The 10,915-nt window shown below is 40.3% G+C and overlaps 1 non-coding gene across 1 annotated transcript; it reads left to right on the top strand.

The window, feature by feature from the left end:
* The first annotated feature begins 915 nt into the window (after positions 1-915).
* On the top strand, positions 916-987 carry trnah-gug (transfer RNA histidin (anticodon GUG)). Its single transcript has one exon. It is a non-coding gene; the product is annotated as a tRNA-His (tRNA).
* Positions 988-10,915: the final 9,928 nt, after the last annotated feature.

The following is a 10,915-nucleotide window of genomic DNA, read 5'->3' on the forward strand; positions in this document are numbered from 1 at the left end:
TTATGGATTTTTCTTACAGTGTAGGAATAGTGATTTCCATAATGCGTGTCTGGAGCACTCTGGTGGCATAAGTAGGTAGTGCTGAAAGGTCCAATTTTTTTAAGCACATTTAAAACCACAGAAGTCCACACAAAGTGCTTTCCAGGCAAGTGCATTCATTATGACCCAAGTATAGACATGACCATCTAACAGAGGAACTGGGCTGCACTGATCTCCTCCCCATTTTCATGTAGAAGAGGCCTCTTCATCACGTATCTTAGACCAGTACTTGACTCCAATTGTGAGGCCACGTGGCATTTTGAATGCTATTTTAAAAATTAAATCCACCATTTATCTAAGCATTTAGGCAATTGTGTTAGATATATGTGAATGTAAACCTTGACAGTGAAGTCCCAACTTTCTCACTTGCTCATTGACGATGCTTTTCCTTCGTGTCAAAGAGTCGCTATTTATCTGTAAAAAACAGAAACTGAAAATGAAAGCAGAACTTAAAACGGCGAAAGGGCCTGTGAGTCTGACCGGTGAGCCCACCGGAGAGATAAAGGTAATTATTGGAAACAGTCTTGTGGTTGTTATCCATGACGCACGTATGCTAACACACCCCAAACTCGAGACAGAGCAACAGACCTGCATCGTTGTATGCCATGCAATCACCTGCTTGTCAAAAAAATATTTATTGTTGGGTTTTGTTTGTTTGTTTGTTTGTTTGTTTTACCACTGAACTTGCAAACGTGAATTTATCTTTACAGCTACAGAACTTTCTGTAGCAATGACACATGGCAACAAAGTTTTGAGCCAAACTTGTAGAGATTCGAGATGACAAAGCGGTGAGATACGTCAAGATGCGTTCCAGAAATAAAGTTTCAGGTTCTGAACACTGCGGTGACAGTTACTCGTTACCTTCAGAGGTGGCGCGCCGTGATCGTATAGTGGTTAGTACTCTGCGTTGTGGCCGCAGCAACCCCGGTTCGAATCCGGGTCACGGCATTTTATCCATAATCAATAGGCGTTTTCTTGAGGAAATTTAAGGAACATCTTTGTTAAATTCATAATAGAAATAAAGAAAGAAAAGATAAATCACAAACCAAAACACGTTTACAATCCATTGGACCATGAAAGCAAGTTACACACTAATGAACTTCCACCCGAAACTCTTCAAAAGTTGATTCTGTTCATCTGGACCCTAAACCGCACACTTCAGTTTGAAGGGTGTAAAACGACTCCTAAACTTCTTTTTAATGTCGGGGTGACGATGCCTCACTATATGTCACACCATTCCTACAATCAACCGTCTTGGGTGGCCAGTCGTGATCGTATAGTAGTTAGTACTCTGCGTTGTGGCCGCAGCAACCCCGGTTCGAATCCGGGTCACGGCACACGCTTTTGAAGCAAATATTATCACACACTGTAAATCAGTAACGGCGGAGAGACGGCTTTCATATGAGCAAAGTACAAATTCTACATTTAGCAAAGCAAAAATGAAACAAGGCTCAGGTGTGTAAATACCTTGCGTATTTTTTCTCAATGTGCCACCTCGTCGGTCGTTCATTTCACATAACAAGAAGCTTTCTGAATTACTTGCATACATAAAGAGCGCTTACTATTATATGGAATTACCAGAACCTCTATTCATTCCACTTTAGAGCTCCGTGGTTTATTTTACGTGAATCGTCCGTATTGGACCACCTTTCAATCATAGATTCCCTTTTATGGCCATAGAAACAACAACTGTTTCCCCTATCAGATCCAGAAGTCACTGTAAACCACAAGCGAGAGAACATAAAACATATAATAATAATGCATTTGATATCCAGACATGAAATATCAATTAAAGCTAAATATACTGTACTGAAATTTAAAACCTATATAAAATCCAAAATAAAGTGTAATAACAATCACTGACCAGCAGATGTCGTGTGTGACCCTGTGTATAAAAGCAAGACGCACACTGTAAATTCATTAGTGAAGTACTGGTATAAGAAAGACTAATGGGCCAAACCTTGTTAGGTTTGATTAATGAATCAGCAGGCCCTGACACTGTATTATTTGCCAAACAGACACATGCGTATACAGTCAACAGCCAACACCTATTGCAGAGGCAAGGTGGGCACCGGGATTATAGCCCAGATCTCCGAGGAAAAAAAGGCTCCAGATTCCTCCACATCAGCTGTAGATTTCACTGTAAGTCACAGTTTACAAAAGTCTCTAGTCTCGGAGTTTAAAGGGGGGCTGACTAGTCTGGTTTATATTGTTCTTGTATTCCTGCACCAAGGGTTTTTTGTTGTTGTTGTTGTTTGTCTTTCTCAAACAAATGGTCTCAAATACCCTGCTTGGCATTCTTTCACAGGAGTTAGTTGTTGGTTTTGAGGTGTCTGTGGAAATACTGCATTATTATGTAAAGTGGGTGCTGTTTAGGGAACCTTATCTACTGGCTATCTACATTAGCACAAATGCATGTACATGTGGAAGGGCCCATTCTTTATAATGATAATGACATTTGCTACCTTAAAGGGGATGTGCTGTACTAATTTTCAACTGCATTATTTTCATGGACTTTAGAAGAGTACCTGCGCTAAACTCACAACTCAATATTGATGTTATTTACTTTGATGTTTATATTGATGTTATCTTATACTGATCTTGGATCAGGTCATCATCTGTCTGTGACGGAAAGTTGTTGACTTCAAATGGCATTATAACCCTTCCCAGACTGATGAGCGCCAATAGTCGCTTCTATAATATCAATGCTGATAGTTTATACACACAGACCAACAAACTGCCAAAACTTCTGCTTTCATAGGGGCTTATTAACATTTACATTTACATTCTGATGTTTTTGTCATTAGTACAGTTTTTTAAGTGTAGGACATCCAAAGTGGAATTTGTTACATTGTTACTACGAGTTACTACGCAATTAAGTTAAGGGACGCGCTAAATGTTCTAAACCTGGATACAACAAAGCGGCTACATTTGTAAGATTTTAAGTATCTACACATTCATTCATTCATGAGTTGCTGGTTTGTGTTTTGTGTGCCTGCGGGCAGGCTTTTCCTCCTCTCACTCTCCCCCCTCTTTCTCTTTTTCTCTCCCAGAAGCAGCCATATTGGAATGCTGGATGTGGAGAGGGGAAGCAGGAACAGGCGACGAGAGGGAGAGCGAGAAGGGGGAAACGGTCAGGAGCGAAAAAAAAAACGCTATCTGAAAGTCCTTCCAGCTCTACAAGTGAAAATAACGGAATATTTACCGACCCTGCACAGCTTCTGTCGCCGGTAAAATCAACTCAAACCTCTCGGACGTCACCTGGAACAAGTCAGCGTGAGTGATGTTGTGTTTTGGGGGGATTATTTCAACAGCTAAAAGATATTACGGGAGATGCAGTTGGGTTACTGTTCAGTTCTGGCTGGCGCTAGCTGTTTCCCTGCCCCAAGTATTTGGACTAATTTACTCACTTATTATTTGGAAGTACCGGATAAGGTAGCTTAGCTTTAGGGCACCGTAACTAGGACATAGTTTACCTTTCGCTAAGTTGGAAAATAAATGTGACCTACTGCCACCAAACTCGTCGCCTCGGTCACATGGAGTGAATGTAGAGTGTAAGTTACGGTAAATAGTTGAACCGGATTAACCTACATTTATCTCCAGAAGTACTTTACGCATTTGTTTGTCCTCATTCTCCCGGATTCAGCTGCTGCTTTACCTTGATTGACCGAACTTAACTGAACTCACATACTTTCCACCTTAAAAGAACACTTATGTTTCGTTTCCTCCTGTAATAGTGGAGAAATAATAATAGTAAGTTTTTCTCAGTGTTTATTGGCCACACGAGTCTTATTTTATAAGATTTAAGATCTGATGTGACACGACTGCAATTCGTTTTTCCCCTTTTAACCAATAAGCTAATGCAGCATAACAGGGGCAGAAGGCCAAGAGCTATGCAGGAATATACAGCCATTCATTGATTACTTTTGATAAACAGTTTCAGGCTTTCCCCTCAATCTAAGTGCCAAGTTGTCTTATTTTTATCTTACATATGGGATTTGCTCGTTTTCTTTTAACTTTATGTAGCTTTAAATGGAAAAGTGATAGTTTTGATGGTTGTTAATCAGAGAAAATAAGATATTTGAGAGCATTGTATTGACTTGTAACCTTTTTTGGGCTTCTGGGGACTTCTCAGAAGAGTTCATGAAGAAATAACCAGTTAAATCCATGGAAAATTCACGAAGATTAATTTTGTCCCTATGTTATGAACAGTCATTATATATGGACGCTATGTGTATATATAATAGGGGCATAAGCAGTCAGTGTAAAGTTGGACAAACTGTCAAATGCAAGTGAATCCCCTCAAAAGCAGCATACTCCGTTCTTTATGTTCCCAAGTGTGAAAGAGCTGCAGTGCTGAGCTTGCCAATCCTTCATATTTCACATGCAAGAAAATGCTAATGAATTAAAGTATCCTGAGGCCACTCAAGCTTTAAACCAACAGTATACTAATAAGCGTGCAGTCCTGCATATGAATATTTTTCAATCTGAAGCTCTGAATTGTGTACTAATAAGATCCAGGGCTCTAAATTGCAGTTACATTACAAATACTTTTGTTTTATTTCTTAATTATTGAATATTTTGATTCTTTAAATTCATTTCTGTCCTCTTTTACTGACAAACTGATTTACTTATTCACATTGTGCATTCCTGGTATTTGAATAATGGCTCTTCTGATGAGATAAAAGTCGTTGCCGGGACGACATCCTTCAGGCACTACCTCCTACACCGCAACAGCATAGTTTTAAAGCTTGTCAGATGCACATTTAGTTCATAATATCATCTGCAATTGGCTGTTAAATAAATTTTCATCAGGTTTGATTGTGAATGAGACCTCTTTGCCAAGCAGCTTATCCACCCAGTGGGCTTGTATTCACTTAGACTCCAGCTGCATTCATTCAGCTCCCTCACCATGACCTAAGTGCTTAACCACTTGAATAGTGGTCTTAAGCTGGAAATCGATATCTACCACAATCAGTTTTTGTGGATATTTGGGAGGCAGATAACACGCGAGTGGGTCAGATGTGAAATCGGTCCGATTTGATTACATTAAAATTCTTTCCAGTCATGCTTGCTTGAGCCATGCGGCGATAGAGTCTAGCTGCTGTCTACTAATTTGGCATCATAAGACCAAATCCATTATCTCAAGTAGAAACATGTCATTACACTCAGTATGTGAAACGAGTGGAAAACAACGTTGTTTTTCTCAAAATATCTGACATGTTGAACCTCCTCTGGCTCTGGGAAATTCCTTGATATGGCACTTTAGGTTGGCTCTCAGCATTTATACCTTTGACTGCTGTTAAAAAGTTACTGCTTTCAGTTTTTTTCTTGTTTTTATTGAAATGAATGAATTTACTTTTACAGAGTCCAATAAATGGCTGCACCTTTTCTGGTCTGAACCTTCTACAGCCTGGTCTACAGCAGGCTAATACAGGCGTGGCAGTGGTGTGTGTGTGTTTCTGTGTGTGTAAATTGCGGCGCAGTGCAGGAGGCCTGTATTTATAGAAACACTTGACTACACTCAGAGACCTTACAGCAGCAGTGTACCACATTGCAGAGAGCTGTACTGTCTTTTCCTCTCCTGCAAGGTTTGTGCACTCTTTTTAGTTGTGGTGGGGTGTGTACTGAGTTTTGAAAAGGTTCTTCATACCGTCTTTGTGTTGCACTAAAATCTGTTTTAGTCTAGGCCGACTGCAAAAACAGGCAGACAAGACGGTAACAAAGCTGTCGGTCTCGCGTCTTTTAAATTGCAGTACGTGGTGCGACTCATAAGCGATAGCAGTCATTGCAGACACACATTGTGCATGTTGAGGTATGCAGAGTTCCTGAATGAGAGTGTGCTTGTGTCACGAGGAATCAGTAAGACTTAATGAAGTAATCTGAGCAGAACGGGGGCGTTGGCAACTGTGCTTGTTTCATTGCTTGGTTTGGTCCTTTTTGAATAAGTTGTACTGTTTTCCTAGCAGACAGGGTGGCCCTCTTTTTTTCTTGTTTTCCTCCCAATGATTGGCTGCATTGTACCTGCTGTGTAAATATATGCAGCTGTGGCAGGTCTAAACTCCTTTTCCACACAACCTGCGCAAATCAACGATTCCTATTTGCAAGCTCACCTCAGGAAAGAGAAAAAAAAAAAGAAGAAAAAGTGTGTGTTTAAGTGTCCCAAATCTGTAAATTCAGCTTCTGTCTTCTCGCTGAACTTATTCCCTTGCATCCTGCATGTGGTTTTAGCTGTGAAGGAAAATAAGTGTGTGTGTGTGTGTGTGTGTGGAGTGTTTGCACAGGAGACGAAAAGAACAGTCATTCCCTTTACTTGTGGATTGGCTGCATTCAGGAAGCAGACCCCACACCCCTCCACACACACACACTAAGAGCACTTACTGTACATCCTAAAGCATGCTGTGTCCCTCAGGAGCTCAAAGGAAAACGCCCTCTTCCTCTCAGAAGCAGGAGAACCACTCAGACTCCAGCTGGTGTTGATGTGTGTGTCGTTGTGCGTCCTTGTTTGTGGGTTGCTTTTTGCTTTGATCGTGATTGAGATTGCTCAAGAAAATGCAGATAATTGTCTTGGGTTTGTCAGTTAGAAATGTCTCTGTAGTCCCTTAAAAAGTTGGGTTTGAGAAAAGTGTGTGGACATTCTCATGGTTAAAAATGTATGTATGTTTGCTAAGCTTAGATGACACCTTCTTCCACCTACATGTGAAGGCATGTGGATGGGTTTGTGTATTGTCTTAGCAGAGTGTGAGCGTGTAAACCTCTGCCTGCGCAGATTTACACACTCATATAATCACTGTTAACAACTATTGGCTAGTGGCTATGATGTGACTGATTTCTGGTCATGTTTTCCTCATCAGTCTGCTTATAAGATTAATTATTTCCCCTATTGTTCTGGGTTTCTTTAGTTATTAAAACACAATACTATGAAGTTGAGGAATTTTTTTTTAAAATAAATTTGTGAATACTGATCTTAAGGAAGCAGATGTTGGAATAGTGCCTTGATTAATAATAATAATAATAATAATGATGGATACTTTATTGATCCCCATGGGGAAATTACTTGTTTTTCTCTGCATTTGACCCATTCACTCAGTGAAGCAGTGGGCAGCCCACTAAGCAGGCGCCCGGGGAGCAGTGTGTAGGGACGGTACCTTGCTCAGGGGTACCTCAGGGTAGCCGTTAAGTGGATTCGAACCGCCGACCTTCCGATCATGGGGCGACCACTTTACATACTGAGCTATCCCTGCCCCCCCCTTGATGGATTATTCCATCTGTTTAAGACTGTGGGTATTTTCTTATGAAAATCAGCCCCAACAGCTAACAGATACTGTGGCCCTGAACCTTTCTACAAATTCTCTGACAGAGGTTGATATGAGAATGCCAATGTCCGAAACAGCCAAAGGTATCATTAAATAGTATTTAACCTATCTTCTCCCAAACATAGCATCTCTCTGGTGTCTGAATGTGGCTGTTTTCTTTGGTAGTGCAGGTAATCGGGGGAAATTAGGGTGCAGCGGTGGAAGCATCCATGGGCAGCCTCGAACTCCCTGTCTACCTACAGAGAGTGTTTATTGTCACATGATGGCGAGTGTTAAAAACAATGAAGTGTCAACTGTAGCCACAGTCTGTGCTTGGCGTTCTGTATTTTTATTTTTTTTTAAATCTTTGTACACAATGTACACAACCGCAGTGGCATAAATTAAGCATAATAGTCATTCAAGGTACTGATTGGGCGTCCAGTGCCCTGCTATCTGCGTGCTCTATCGAATCAGCTTTGCCCCCAATAAGAACATGCATATTTTCAGTAGTGAGAACTGTCTTCTGCTGTGTCTTACATGTGAGAGAGGAGCGCTTCAAACAGTGTCCTGCCTTGACATTTTCCAGGAGTCATGTGTGAAAACGACTGCTGTCACATATTCTTCAGCAAAGCATCCTGTGAACAGATCGTGACATGGCAACACTTAAACAGGGAGCCACAACATAAGACCGTGGACAGTTTTATTGTCATCTGGACTGAGTTTTAGAAATGTTTAGCACTGTCCACATCTAAAAAATGTTCTCGCTGTGCGTCACTTTATAGCTAGTAGTTGGTGACTAGTGGATATCCTAATGTAGCTAACGACTGCTCCTGTGTCTGTCAGCGTCACTGCCATTTGTAATTGCTTATAATGGCTCTTCTAAAAGTTTAGAGAAGTTTAATGCGGGATCCTTCCCCTTTGCTTTGCTGCTGGCTACTACACATAACTGAATGTCATTGACATCAAATGTTGTCTGTTTGCTACTAGTCATTTCTTGTGTGGATGCTCCATTATAAAAAAACATTGTGTATGTTACACAGTACAAGTGAACCGGTTTATTGACAGAGCTGAATCTCAATGTCTACGTTTGCACTGCACTCCAAGTGTAGTTTGCTTGCTGCAGCTGAAACTTACTACAATGGCAGGAAATGACATCATAGTTAATGACTTGCCCCTCCTTGGGGCATGCACACACAAGGACAGTCTCACACACACACATACATACACACTTGGAGTGAGGTACCTTCGGTCATGCAGGTCACTGGTGCAGCATGTCAGCTAGTGATGAATGGAACTGAAATGCAGTGATTCCCTCTGGCGTAGAGATGCGAGTGTATGTGTGTGTATTTGTGTGCCTGTGTGTGCACAGTTGAACCAAAACGACTCGAGAAAAACTAATAACTGTTCTCACATTCCGTTAATTTTCCTCTGAGCTGTAACTGAAGTGTTGAAAATAACAATTAAAACCACAGATATTGTGAATCAGTTGCCCCTCTCCCACTTGGTGTGCGTATGTGTGGTGTTTGAGCGAACAGTGTAATTACACTGCAGTGAGTCAGAGGGGGGAGAGAGAAAGAAGTAATTGTTGGGCTTTGTCATATAGATGGAGAGAAAAGATGTGGGAGGAGGAGAAAGCTGGGTGGAGAAGACAGAACATTTTCTGTGTTTGTGCATAAATGCAGAAAACGTGACCTTTTTTCTACTAAACATCAACCAAAATATCTTCTTTTACCTTCATATGCAGGATGTTTATCTTCACCTTGGTGGGTTCCTCTTACCTCCTGCTGTGTGGGTTTATTTGTCCAGTTGTTCGTTGCTCTGGTATCTCGGGATATGTTTCAGACGCCACTTCCTCTTCGTTCAAGCAAATGTTGTCGATAGTTACATGAGAAAATCAATACTAATAATACTCATCTCTGCCGTTTTAAATACAAATGGGGTTTCTGGCAAGCGGTTTGGATTACCAGATTGACTGGAAACAGGGAGAACAGCTAATGTGGCTATGTCTACAGGAAGGAAACAAAAACCTGTTTGGTTTAAACATCAGAAACCGTCTTTAAGTATACTGGCATGCAGAGTGTCTCAAAATTCTCTAGAAAGCGAACGTGAAGGTCCCAAACAAGTGTGTTGTTTCCTGATGAGCAGTGCACTCACTGTAAATGGTAATCTTCAGATGGCCACCTTTATTCTTCAACTCTCTTAGGCAATTTTTAGCCCTTCATTTGTGCAAAAATACAATTTTCATGTCTGACAAACTGTGGAATAATTGGCATTTTTCATAGAATCAACTAAAGAAATGGGAACAAATGATGTGTTTTGGGGGTGTTAGTAACAAAGTGCCCAAAAATAGTTTATCCTTTGAGCCAGTAACCTTTGTTAATCTTGAATTGTTGGTGGCATAACAAAAAAACAAACAAAAAAGCATTCCTCTGAAAATGATCAGGTACACGGACTGGACTAAAAAATCAGCATCCAATGTCCAAAGGGAAAAAATTGAAATAATTTCAGAAATCCCGGAGAGCTATTCTTCAAATCCACCTTAAAAAACAACAACAACAAAAAAAAAACCTCTAAGAAAGCCTACTAGATGTCTGCTTAGACGTAAAAATATAAAGAAATGAGGGGTGGCTAGAGCTGGGCGATATGAGATTTTTTCATATCACGATATGTTTTTTTCATTTCAGGCGATAACGATATCTATCACGATATAAGCCAAATAACTATATTTGTAAGATTTAAATGTGCCGTTGCTCACAAGTAAAATGTGAAATAATCAGCAGCTTGTTTTTATTTAAATATTTATTTCCCATAATAAGTTCAACAGAGTAGATGTACTTAAGGAACATGAGACTTTTTCAGATAAATAAAGGCAAATATTGCAAACTACACAAAAGGCAGCCGCTAAAGCGTTTAAGTTTCAAAATAGAACAAACGAAACAGACTAAATTGTCAATTCCACTTAGAAACAAAATATTAATTCTAAAAATAAATCTTAGTTTGTTTTACAGAAGAACAGACAAAACTGACTAACTTTTGTCAATATCAAATAAACTGAGAACTAAAAGGAAATTCTCAATCTCTCCTTGTTGTATAGCTGAGCTTTTCAAACAGTTTTAACAGTTACTTTAGTCTGACAAAAGCCGAATGATGAATTAGTGCTTCCAGTCAGAGACTGAGGCTACGTCCACACGTACACGGGTGTTTTTGAAAACTGAGATTTTCCGTTTTCGTTTTAAAAAAAATAATCCCGTCCACACATAAAGGCAGAAATGAAGGAAAACGCTGCTATGAACATGCCAAAGCAGCAGGTGGCGCTAGATTCCTAACCGTGCCGAAATGTTGGCCAATCAGAAGTCTAGAAGCCTCGGTGGGAAAAAGTAAACAAAGCTGGGGCATAGAAGCAGAACCGAGTCGTATGTGTGGAGGGACAGTAACTGTGTGTATATGTAAGCATTTAAACACTGCAGAGAGTAGAATTAACAGTAACAGTATTGTAGAAATTCATTTCACCGAAACAATAACGTGGCGCACAGTGTGACGCATGCTCCAGTTTATTGTATTTCCAGACTTGCTTTCGGCAC

Source organism: Mchenga conophoros, linkage group LG22 (assembly GCF_057382185.1).
Source record: "Mchenga conophoros isolate Kocher_MC1m ecotype Shallow Benthic linkage group LG22, M_conophoros_male_GT1.1, whole genome shotgun sequence".
Taxonomy (NCBI): domain Eukaryota; kingdom Metazoa; phylum Chordata; class Actinopteri; order Cichliformes; family Cichlidae; genus Mchenga; species Mchenga conophoros.